This window comes from Lissotriton helveticus, chromosome 10, assembly GCF_964261635.1.
Source record: "Lissotriton helveticus chromosome 10, aLisHel1.1, whole genome shotgun sequence".
NCBI classification, from domain to species: domain Eukaryota; kingdom Metazoa; phylum Chordata; class Amphibia; order Caudata; family Salamandridae; genus Lissotriton; species Lissotriton helveticus.
This window is the reverse complement of record NC_136071.1, coordinates 49,896,617-49,909,286: the sequence shown is the minus strand read 5'-3', so window position 1 is coordinate 49,909,286 and position 12,670 is coordinate 49,896,617. Positions and strand designations below refer to the sequence as shown.

Sequence of the window (12,670 nt, the reverse complement as noted above, 5' to 3'; positions counted from 1 at the left end):
TTTACATCCTAAAAGGCTCATCTCCTCAGAATTTTCCACACAATCATTACTCATTGCTTTACCCCTCTTCAAACCCTCCTCATTTTCTGCTCTCACTATATTTCCCCCCTGCCGGTCTTCGTCTGCCACCCCAGATTTTAGATCTTGGATTCCATTGAGCTGTATTGGCTGTTTGCACAATTGCATACATGGGAAAACAACTTGCTTTTCCATGTTTTGCCTTCCTTTGTGAGGAACTGAGGAATGTTCGTGCGTTGTAAGTCAATCGCACTCATTTAAATTGGATAAAGCCGAGAATCTGTTTTCCAAGTGCAGCCCCCAATCATGTCTTGTGCTCTCCCTAGCACTTCTGTTACCCACGACAGACCACTTGGTCCTTAAGACACTCGGCTTTATCCCTGAACCTCTTCTACTATAAAAGAAGTCTAGTGTAAGTGGTATGAGTTCTGCTGTTCTTCGTTGTGGTGGGTATAGATTAAGCAAGATTTCTGATAACACTTCTGGGCCCTTTAAATTTAACACCACAGAGTCCCCCGCAAATTTCTTAGCTTTCCTCCCTATCCACTTCACTCTTCTAGCTGAAGTCAAGTCATCTATCAGCTTTTCTTTTCCCCAGGGAGAGATATGCATGTTATTACTCAGCCAATTGAATGCTTTATTTAACAATGTTTCTGGAGGCTCAATCTGTCCTACATTCAGAGGTGGTACATTAGCAAGAACGAGGATCAAAGGTGACGCTTCTATAACCAGCTCTACAGGTCCTATTTCTATGTTTGGGCCTGGATCAATTGTTTTCCCTGGGATGGATGACAGTTCAGGATTGGTTGGGTGAGGTCTTTGTATATCAGGAATTGGACTAGTTGTCTGGGTAGGGGCTACAACATCTACTACTCCCCTAAATATCGTACCTGCAGTTTCTATTTCCTTAATTTTATCCAGCACCAAATGTGGTATCTCCCCCACATTATCATTAGTGGTTTTCAAGAGGATCTCCATTTTATTAACTTTATCGGTGAGGTGGTCGATTTTAGATAACAATGGCTTGATTATCTTGTTAAGTTTGTTATCCATCAGATCCATAAGTTTCTTTATGATAGCGTCATTCCAGCCTAAGCCCCCTGTTTCTTCTCCCCCTTTGCCTTTTCCGGGGTTCTTTCTAGGAGGAGTTGCTGGTCTTTTCTTATTTGATCTCAACCCTTCTCTTCTAGGGAGAACATTAGAGCCCCCACTAGTTGCTCTAGGGGCGGGGACGGGGGCCAATGGTGAAGAATGGCACTCAATAAGTTCCATGTCCTCATGGAGGGTATCTATTTCTCTACCACCTTCGTCAATTATGTCAGGGTTAGTTTTAGCTAATAAATCCACAGAAACATTCGGCTCTAAATCATCCGCAAAATGCTGAATGAATGGATCTGTGGTGTTTCCTACATCTTTATCTACGAGATTCATACATATATTTCCCCCTTGAGATGATATTGAGGAGTTACTAAGACCCAAAGAAGATCTACGCTCATTATTAATTTTTGCCACCACCTGCACCAAGTAATTGTCCATGGTGTTGGCTGGGGCAATGGGGGTCTTCTGTTTTGACATGTATGGGTCTGATGAACACAAGTACAAAGATGGAGTAGAACGCCCCTGAACACCCTTACCAGTATTGATATACAACACTTCAACCCGTCTTCCCCCTAGTGCACTCACTTAGATGGAGGGAGGAAATGTTGTCTAAATACCTCACAACGGAGATTAGTGTTCAATCAGGGGTTGTGGCCCAGTCCAGTCGTGGCCAGTCTTGGACTGTCTTAGACTGTCCGCCCTTAGTCCGGGCTTCGTCCGGCGCGTCCCGCGCACGTCCTCGCGGGACGAGGGACCTGCAGGCTTCTTATGGTGCGCCGCCTGGCGCGCTGTTCACTGACGTCACAGCCCCCCAAGGGCTGCTGGGGGCTGTAGTCCGGCCGGCGGAGCCAAGCCCGGCCGGTCGGTTTCACCCGGGAGTTCAGAGGGGTTCCGGTGGAGCCAAGCCCGGCCGCTGCGCCGCTGGACAGGAGCTTTCAGGTGGGGCAACAGGAAACAACAAGGAAAGACGGGGAACTCGGCCCCTGCAGGCTTCTTATGGTGCGCCGCCTAGCGCGCTGTTCACTGACGTCACAGCCCCCCAAGGGCTGCTGGGGGCTGTAGTCCGGCCGGCGGAGCCAAGCCCGGCCGGTCGGTTTCACCCGGGAGTTCAGAGGGGTTCCGGCGGAGCCAAGCCCGGCCGCTGCGCCGCTGGACAGGAGCTTTCAGGTGGGGCAACAGGAAACAACAAGTAGAGGTGGGTAGAGGGTACAGCAGAGGCACTGCCATCATATAAAGGGTACACACTGCCACCAAAGGGTACAAACTGCCATCACATAACGGTACAGCAGAGACATTGTCATGCACTGCCATCATATGAAGGGTACAGCAGACACCGTCAACACTGCTATCATATGAAGGGTACAGCAGCACACATTGCCCTCACATCACAGGTGTGCAGTACCTAAACACTAACCAGAACAAGTGCTATATAAAAATGCAGTTACAATACAATACAATTCAATACTGGAGCAGCAGCGCACACTAACATCACACCGAGGGAAGTCAGCCATCCCAAGAAGTGTGCCACGGTTGCAACACACACTGCTATAACACACTGAGGATTAAGCAGCAATACCGTGCTTTTTTTGCAAGCATGCTGGTGCAGAGGTGCACTTTATCACGAGAAGGGAATGTTTTCACTTGTAGAGGGACACTGATGGGGCACTTGTAAGAGGTGTGTCCTGATAAAAACGGCGAACCATATTTAGCACAAGGAAAACAGACGAGTTTGCACGTACATTAGAATGGAGTGAGTGTTGTATGACAAGCGCACATGTGCCCGGTGAACACCAGATAGGTACAACACTTTGCAGCACTTTATGAACACGTTCTGTGTAACACAGAGGTTCATGGGAAGGGTTGTGTGGTTGTAGTGTTTTCACAGGGGGGAGGTTTAAGACGGACAGTGTTAATGGTGGGGGCGGAGGTGTCAGCATGTGACACAGGGCAAGGATAGTGTTTCATTCTCAGGGCTGTAGGGGTGTGTCTAAACGGGGAAGGGCGATGTTTACGATTGGGAGGAAAGGGTGATGTGCAGTCCGATGCCATGCTTGGCACACTGAGGGAGACTTCACTTCCTAAAGACCATTGCTTGGTGTTTTGGAGAGGACTTTTCATGAATGCCAACATTTTAGAACAGGAACGTGGGGAATTTTCCCCCCAGAAATCGGAGGAATATATTTTGCATAATGAATTCTAGTGAAGCTGATGCAGTTTTAGACCGGAGACAGGTAAAGAAAAGCCATTATTTACTTCAAAGGCAGAGAGACTCCCGTCTGTTGGGATGTGTGACTTCTAACTGAAATAATTCCTGAAATATGTACGGACTTGAGGGTCAGGGAGGGGGTCAAAACATGCAGAAGGTATCAATTACGCAGGGCATTTGGTAACGAGCACAGGGTGAGACAGTGGCACACAGGGAACATAAACAGTGTTTAACAAACGGGAATGATACCATGCACCGCTGCGCACCTTCTGTTTATCGCACGGAAGTGACGTCACACCCGGCGCATGGAAGTGAAGCTCGCACAGCGCTGGAGAGGGGAGTAGTGTAGGAGGCGCAGTGCTTAGCACAGTGGCGCGTCTCTCAAACTCAGTCAGATAGAGCATCCCTGCGCGTGACGTCACGCTCAACGCCATGACGTTACGCTCGCACAACGCTGGTGAGGAGGATCCTACCTTCACTGTGATCTCCGAGGCACTGGCAGCTAAATCAAACTGAATCTGATGGATGCACAGCAGCACTTTTGTGCAGGCCGCACTTGCGCACCATTTCATTTATTAAAGTGAGTGAGGTGGCCCCTGGAGCGGGGTCCCCCGCCCGCAGGGGCTGCGGGGGCCTGTGTTATGCCCTTATGTGGCTCTTTGCGAGGAAAATAATTAAACTTCGCTCAATTTTGTTTCCTAAATCTCCTTCTCGACACGTAGCAAGTGTTGGCAATTATGTGCTGCTAATTTGCACTTCCATTACTTTTGTGCTTGGGAGAGTATTGTTTGTGCAGCTGCCCGAGGCCATCAAGAGGGCGGCACTGTAATGTTCTTTGCCCCACACTATGCACAGAGTCCAGGTAGGTATGAATGCTTTATCTTTATTTCCATATAAACAAGTAATTAGAGCACAAGGGCGCCGAGCGTCTACACAGCGACTGCTCCGGTCGCCAACTGCCGTTTTCCCCGTTCGCGCCTTCACTCTGGCGCCTACTGCGCATGCGCGCGCATCGCGCTCCTGTCTATGGCGTGACGCGTCATCGCGTTCACGCTCATAGACTAGAGCGCATCCTACATATCTCCCCCTTTTTAACAATAAACAAAGTTAACTTTTCAAACTCTACGGAGTTGTCCCTGGTTCCCCAATGTTCTCTGGCTGGCTGCCAGCGTGCCAACTTATCCTTAATGTCCACACATTTCATAGTCTCTATATCTTGAGGGCACTGTAACTGCCCGGCCACTACGGGTGTGTCTTACCGGCATGTTCTCTTCCACCTCTCTGTCTCCGCCTGGTCTCACGCCATCTCTCCGATCTCCACTCTGTGTTACTCCAGTCGGTGTGACATCTCTGACTGCGCACCCTGCGCTGGAATTTTCTATCTCACTGTCCTCTCCTATTTCCTCGGGAAATACTTCATCAGCCTGCTCAGGTCGAGGCGTGTTCTCGTGGAAGTCCTTCTGTGTCTCTGTCTCCTCCAGCTTGGGCCATACGACTATCTTGTTTACTTTAGCCATGCGGTCTTGGGACCACACCCTGCCATCGCTGAGGAGGGCTGCTCTACCTCGCACCTCCTTGACTTGTAGGGGCTGACTATATTTGCTGTCGCCTTTCTTTTGAAGGGTAGGGAGTTTAACCCTAACCCACTCTCCTTCCTCCAGCTCTGTTCCTTTCACATTCCGACGTTTGTCATAATTCGCAGCATAGATCTTCTGGGCTTTTTCCAAGTTGTGTTGAACCACCGCAGGGGACCATTTACTAGTGATGGTCTTCTCCCTCCACACTACATTGTCCCGTGTGAACGGATGCCGCCCTCTCAGCACTTGAAATGGACTGTACCCCACCGCCGTGGGGGTGATCCTGTAGGACCACAGCATACTCATTACCTCGGTCTCCCAATCCTTTCCCTGCATGATGGCCGCCTGTATGGAGCCCATCAGCACACGGTTGAACCGCTCCACCTGACCGTTGCATGCGGGATGATACACTGCCGTGTGTTTGGATTCGATACCATTTCTCCTCATGAACCTAATCCATTTGTCCGAGACAAACTGCGGGCCATTGTCACTGAGGATGGTTTTGGGGATGCCTTCCCTTAAGAAAACTGAAGTCAGGAATCTCAAAATCGTGTCAGTGTCCATGGATTCTTGAATGTCCACCTCAGGCCATTTTGAATACTTGTCCATTACCACACATAAATACTTGTTCACTCCTTTGCTGTCCAGGACCGGTCCCAGTATGTCGATTGCCACGTTCTCCCAAGGTCCCTGTGGCGTGTCAAACTTCCCCATGGCCGGTCGGAGTGGCCTCAGCACTTTGTCAGCGCCTTGGCATTGGCCGCACTCCCGTACTTGCCTTTCAATGTGGACATCCATGCCTGGCCACCAATACATCTGCTTAACGCGTGCTTTGGTCTTTACAATACCTAGGTGGCCCTCGTGTAGTAGAGTTAGCAATCTGGGTACCAGTGAATCTGGCGGCACGACTCTTTCGCCCCTATAGATAAACACTCCAGAATCACTCAGGGACAGTTCTTCCCTTATTTCATAGAACCTCCGTACTCCATCAGTGAGCTTCCTTTTGTCGGGCCAGCCTGATGTCAAATGTCTCTTGATCTCCACTTTTTCCATGTCCTGATCATAGGCGGCCTCCCATTCTTGGACACTTATCGAACTCTCATAGTCCTCCATACTTGCCACCATCTCCTCCTTGTCCAGGGCCTCCTCCGGCGCCACTTCCATCGCCGCAGCCCTGCTGAGATAATCCGCGACCCTGTTCTGTGTTCCCGGCAGGTATTCGACATCATAGGTGTAATCGAGCAGCTTCAAAGTCATTTTGGCTATTCTCGGGGTCGCTGTCTCATGACCCGAGGAAGTCAAGACTTTGATCAGGGGTTTATGATCCGTTTGCAGCTTGAATCTCGTACCCCAAACGAACTGTCTGAATCTGCCTAAAGCCCAGGTGACTGCCAGCATCTCTTTTTCAATTACGCTGTATCTTTGCTCCGTCGGAGACAACGCACGGGAAGCAAAGCAGATCGTCTCAGTGGCACCATTATCCCTCACTTGTGCCAGAACCGCCCCTAAGCCCTTATCACTGGCATCTGTGGTCACCACGGTCTGGCCCGAGGGGACAAACCCTTGCAATGGAACAGCTTGACTGATGCAGTCTTTGATTGTGTCAAACTCCGCTTGCGCTTCTGCGTCCCACTCAAACTTGGTCTTGTCTCTGATGAGTTGCCTCATTCTGTACGTCCTGGTGGCAAAGTGTCTCACAAACTTACTATAATACTCGGCCATTCCAAGGAACGACCGCACCTCCTCCTTGGAGCTGGGTGCCTTTGCATCCTTTATGGCCTTCACATTTCGTTCTTTGGGTGAAATTCCACTCGTGCTGATCTCATGGCCCAAGTAGGTCACCGAATGGGTCCCTATCTTGCACTTACTCCATTCCGCCGTTAGCCCCTTGTTCTGCAACACTTCCAGCACTCTCTGCAACTTCCTGTCGTGATCTCCTTTGGAAGAGCCCATCACCAGGATGTCATCCTGAAAGTACTGTACCCCTGGAATGTCCTTGAACAACCGATGCATCAGCTTCTGAAAGACAGCCGCTGCGGATGCCAGGCCAAAGGGCATCCTCCGGAACTGGTAGCACCCAAATGGAGTAATGAAGGCGGTGTACTTTCTGCTCGATGGATGCAGCTCAATCTGATAGTATGCAGACGTGAGATCTATAGTGGAAAAGTGAGTCACACCTTTAGTCTTGGCGAGCATCTCCTCGATTCTGGGAAGGGGAAACTTCTCCACGATGAGACTTTTGTTGAGCTCGCGGAGGTCAACGCAGAGCCGAACCTGCCCGTTTGGCTTCTTGACCACAACCAAGGGGGATAGCCACTCCGCACTATCCACCGGCTCTATGACGCCTTGCTCCTCTAGCCTCCGGAGTTCCTGTTGTACCGCTCCGCTGGTAGACATGGGAATGTTCCTGACTTTATGCACCACTGGTACTGCGCCCTCCTTGAGGACCATTTTGTGAACGAACTTGTCCAGTTTTCCCACTGAGCCGTCAAAAACTTTGGGGTATGCTGACTTCCAATCTTCACCTCTCGTGAGGGGCCACTCGTCTGTCAAGAGAATCTGTTCTTTTCCTCCCGGGTTGAGTATGATCCCCAGATCTCCAGCATCTCTCCACCCCAGCACTGAAGGTCCTCTCTCCGCTATATACAGGGTGCACGTGGCTGACCTCCCTCTGAATTCGAATGTGAAGTCTCGGCACCCCACCAAGGGAATGGCATTTTCCGTGTACGAGATGGGTCTGATGTCCGGCGGCCATAGGTCTGGCCCCACCACAGGCACAAAGTCTTCCTCCCATATGGATCTTTGCACGATGGTCCAAGGGGATCCTGAGTCGACGGCCACGTGTACCTTCACTCCCCCTATCAACATGTCCGTGCGAGGCTTGTCTCTTTGCTTCCCCGTCACCTCAAGTACTTGGTCCTCGATGCATAACACCAAGTCGTCGTCCTCCAGGTCGTCCTCCCCGCTGACGTCGACTGCGGCCGCATCGACGCACTTGACCGTGGATTTCTTCCCCTTCTTGCGGCAGACTTTCTCAAAATGGCCGACCAGGCCGCAAAACGAGCATCTGGCGCGGAACGCGGGACAGCGTTTATCCTGCGCCGAATGTGCCGTGCTGCCACATCTATAACATGCAAACTTGTTGTCTGAACTAGGGCGGACTGCCTGCTTCCCTGTCCATCTCGAGTCCTTCCTCTGATCTCCATACACTCCCTTGGGTTTTCCGGGCTGGGGTGCCTCATCTATCTTGTTAACCATTTGCCTCGGTGCGTTCTCACGTTTGGCTGCCTCCGCACCGCGCCTTGACATCTCAGCCTTTTTGACCATCGCCACAACTTCTTTAAGGGATGTCTCACTCTGCGCCCACAGTTTGTCCTGGACAGACCTGCACGTGGTGTGCATGACGATTTGGTCTTTTATATACTCCTCCTGAAGACCTCCATACTGGCACGTGATGGCCAAGCGTCGGAGCGCTGCCACATAATCATCAATCGACTCACCAGCCTCCTGCTTCCGCTGTTGGAAATTATACCTGTCTATGGAGACACAGACTGCTGGACGGTAATGGCTGTCCAAGTCATCCAGTGCGTTTTTAAAGACATCTGTTTCAGTCGCTCCCCTCTCCTTGGGCACCAGATTCTTGAACACTCTCACCCCCTCCGGGCCCAGGTTGTGGAGTAATAGTCTCTTCTTCCTTTCCGGGGTGAATGCCCCTTCATTTTCATCTTCGAGTGCTTCAATATAGTTTTGAAAATATTCTTTCCAGTCCTCCCATTTTAACTGTGGTTCGCCCGGTCTAGGCAGGAATGGAACAGGGGCCATCAGAGCAGACGCTTGATTTGCCATTCTAGCCTCACCTCTGGGGTCGACCGCCTGGGCACTGTGTTGACTGGGCACACCGGATGCTCCTGCACTCCCTGCCGTGTTCCCTTGCCCTCTGGGGCTGCCTGGTGTGCTATCCCTTCTAGTCTGCGTGGGGTCGTCGGTTTGCGCCCCTTCCTCTGTCTTGGGGTCAATGCCTTTGGCTGCCAGGGTGCTGGCTGTGCTCTCCTTCCCTTGCCCAGCACTGACCTGGTTGTTGGAGCTGGATAGGATGGTTCCCGTGCTTTTCAGCTACTGCCACGCCCTCTGCTCGTCCTTATTTTTTTCTTGTCGCTGTTGTCCTACTGCTGGAGGTGTGGGGCTGTCATGGAGTGTCTGCTCCTGACCACTGTGGTGCCTGGTGTTCGTGGTCCCAGCCTCGTCGCCAATGTAATGTTCTTTGCCCCACACTATGCACAGAGTCCAGGTAGGTATGAATGCTTTATCTTTATTTCCATATAAACAAGTAATTAGAGCACAAGGGCGCCGAGCGTCTACACAGCGACTGCTCCGGTCGCCAACTGCCGTTTTCCCCGTTCGCGCCTTCACTCTGGCGCCTACTGCGCATGCGCGCGCATCGCGCTCCTGTCTATGGCGTGACGCGTCATCGCGTTCACGCTCATAGACTAGAGCGCATCCTACAGGCACCTTAGTCGCCGGGGGGGGGGCTCCCTCCCCGCCCCCTCTCCGTGGAGGTACTCCCTCCTCCCTCGGGCAGGAGGGGTCCGGCAAGGAACGGGGCTGGCCCAGTGACGTGCTTCGGGGGGCGGCAGGCCGGGCGAGGGGTACTTAAGTCCCCCTCGCCTTGTTCAGGCCTCTTTGCCGCCCCTCACCACGGACAGACGGTCGATTAGGACGCACCGGACGCGCCGTAGTGTCCTCGTGTGGGGACACACATTTCTCGCACGTCCGCTGCCGCGCGGGTCACGCCGTCTGGTGGTTGATCCTGTGCTCGGCCGTCGCGGGGTCAGTCTTGGCATGCTGATTCAAGGGAGGTGGGGGTCTGCTGTCTTTCGAGGACGACGGGCCTCTGGGAGCGGCCAGCTTTGGAGCAGCTGTGGCACGGTGAGTGCATTTGTGCCGGACTGGCATCACCCCCGCCCCCACCCCCTTGCCCAGCTTCCCGGTGGTTTTGCACCTAGGGCAGGGCGGGCCGGCCATGCTGTTGAGCCGCCAAAAAAAAAAAAAAAAGAAAGGGGTTGAGTTTGGTCAGTCCTCGCCTGGTCCACGGGGTCCCCTTCGCCACCCCACCTGGCCCCTTCGCTGATCTATTTTGTGAGGGGGCTTGGGGAGCGATTGCGGTAACTAGCAACCCCGGTTTTCTCACTTACTAGGGGGGAAGCTTGGCCGTTACCCCCTCCGCTCAGGGGGGGGGGACGACAGGGGCCTACGGGGCATCGCCACGTGGCGGGTCTCGACGTTGAGACTTTCCACACGCTCGGTGCCTATATGGGGTGGCGTGGCTGGTAGCCAGTCTACTAGCCAGTGGGCTCCTACATCCTGTCTGCGCGCGCGTTATGGCCTCAGGTTCGGAGTGCGGCAGCGCCACTGACCCCCGTGGCCCCTCGAAGCATCATTGAGCTGTGCTCGAATAGCGTCTTACAGACCTAAGGGTGTACACGCTTTAGAGATTTATATTACTCGCTCTCTGTGTTATTAGGGCGCCAGCTCGGGGATTTTGAGGGTTTGGCGTGCCCTACGCCGCAGCATGGGGGACGGAGCCTGGGGTCGCTTGCGTCTCTGCGCATCCCAGCCGGGATACTTGTAACTGTGCTGCAGTCATTTCAAGGGGGGTGGTAAGGAGAGCAGCGGTACTGCCAGCAGCGGCAGCTTCTGTTAGCCTCTGTGCCACCCACGGGCAGCCCGGAGTGAGAACTATCGCCCATGCACGAGGCACTTCCAAGGGATACATCACTCCGCCCCCAACACTGCGGGCGCCATCCGGCTACCATATGATCACCGTCTTTCGCCCCCTGGGGCGTGTTGAAGCGGTTGGGCATATGCTCCCCCCCCTGCTGTGTGAGTTATGGCCGGTCCTTGCTCATGCTCAGAGGATCGCGCTGAAGTCCCTGCTTTAGTGGCTTAAAGTGGGAGCTTTGCTAGAATACATGTATACAACAGATGCGTGTGGCGTGGAGTAGGCCTCCTTGACCCCTGCCGTCAGGAGAAAGCTGCATGGTCGCAGCCTTGTCCCTCCCCGTTATTTGCACGGCGGTGCGCTCGAGCGGCCGATGCTGTCTCCCCTCGCAACGCGGTAGTCATGTCTAGTGGGGGAGAGGTAGAGCGCAGCACTAAAAGCCCACTGCGCGTGCACTGCGGGAGTTGAGGAGTCCACAATGAACCACGAGGAACCCGATCAATTTTAGGTCCGCAGAGAATATTCCAGGGGTCAGGCCCACGTGGGCATACGGTTGGGGCTTGTTGGACGGGGGAGAGCAGTGAGCGAGGCAAGGCCCTGTCTCTCCTTTGTTGTAGGAGACTGAAAAGCGCAGCGCGACCTGACACGCTGTTGGGATATTTGCAAATAGGGTGCGAGCCGCCGATAGGCTTTAGTAACTCGCAGAGACTATCTGGAGTGGTTGGATCGCAATCATCAACCCCATCTAAAATGTGGGCAGAGCCGTTCCCTCGGCCGTGGGGTGGCGGCAATTTCCGTGGCTGAATCTGCACGCCGGTTGTAGGTTGGTTGTGCTGGCACACGTGGGTGAGTGTTCTAACGATCGAGGAACGACACGGTTTTATACCGCGGTTTTCATTATGTACAAATCAGTAATCCGTGGCGTATTCGGTATAGGTCCCGATTCTTCGATTAATTGCCGATTACATTTTGTGTCACTACTATTATTGGTGGAGCATGCACCGTTCTGTAATGTGCTTTATTATGGCGCTTCTAATGTGATTCCCCTCCGCCCCGTGCATTGCTCCACAATCCGCAACTGGTTGAGTGGGACGGGCGGAGCAAACTTGCAGTGCCGAACGGCGTAAATATGGTAAATTATTTTATAATAGGAGAGGAGTTGGGCACTGTTTTGCGATAGATTAAGACTGCAAATTGCATATTGCATGTTATCAGGTTTGCAGGCCAAATACTATGCAGTGTAGTTGACGATGGAAGGGTTTGATTGGACAAGGTCAGAACATACCGTTGTCGGGTCTGTCGGTTCTACAATGGTCACCTTATCGGTGCTCCAATACCAGCCTGTTAGTCTAACCGGCCTGATCCTAGCTCGCCCTGGCAGTAGGGGTTAGGCAAGGTGCAGGGGGCTTTATTTTCAGCCGGCTTGGGTGCAGTTTTTCGGTGCGTCCCCGCACCCCCTATCCCCCCCCCCCCCTCTCAGCTGGGTCTCGTGGGCAGGACTTGGGTGCCTGGCATCTCCCTTGCTGGGACCAGTGGCGGCGAGCTGGGGGGGGGGTCGTGCGGAAGGAGTGACGTCTCGCCTGCGCTGAAGTCTCCCGGAGCCAGGGAGCAACACGGATGTCCCCGGCACTTTCCTTCAGTGCGCCTTCTGCCCATGCACTGTGTCTCGGGCCGTCGTGCGGGCCGGCAGTGTGGCCCAGCGAGGGGTGGATGGAGAGGAAGGGTCTCTCTAGAGGTGTGGCCATCTGTGCTGCAAGATTTTTCGATTAGGCTCTTCGCAAATTCGCTACGGCTTGGTGCTTCCTCGGCTGGAAGCACATCATTGTAATCTAATTGTGTAGCCTCCGGTAAACATCACTTTCTACCCTTCAGCCGCTTTATAGATAGTTTTATGTATGCATTTATATAGCGCGGACTTTACCGGAAGGCGTCAGAGCGCTTCACAATAGGAACAGTAACGTCACAGGAGGAGAAATTTACAATTGAACACATTGCAAAGCTGTGTTACAAGAGAAGAGTGGCGTGTGTATGTTACACAAGAGTACCATCTGT

General features: G+C 52.9%; 1 protein-coding gene across 1 annotated transcript in view; it reads left to right on the top strand.

Annotated features, from left to right (window-relative positions):
- Positions 1 to 3,783: 3,783 nt before the first annotated feature.
- Positions 3,784 to 12,670, top strand: part of LOC144785024 (uncharacterized) — a 409,707-nt gene continuing 400,820 nt past the window's right edge. Inside the window, exon 1 of the mRNA XM_078664142.1 lies at positions 3,784 to 3,902. The gene's annotated coding sequence lies outside the window, so the exon portion shown is untranslated. The remainder of the gene's footprint in view (positions 3,903 to 12,670) is intronic.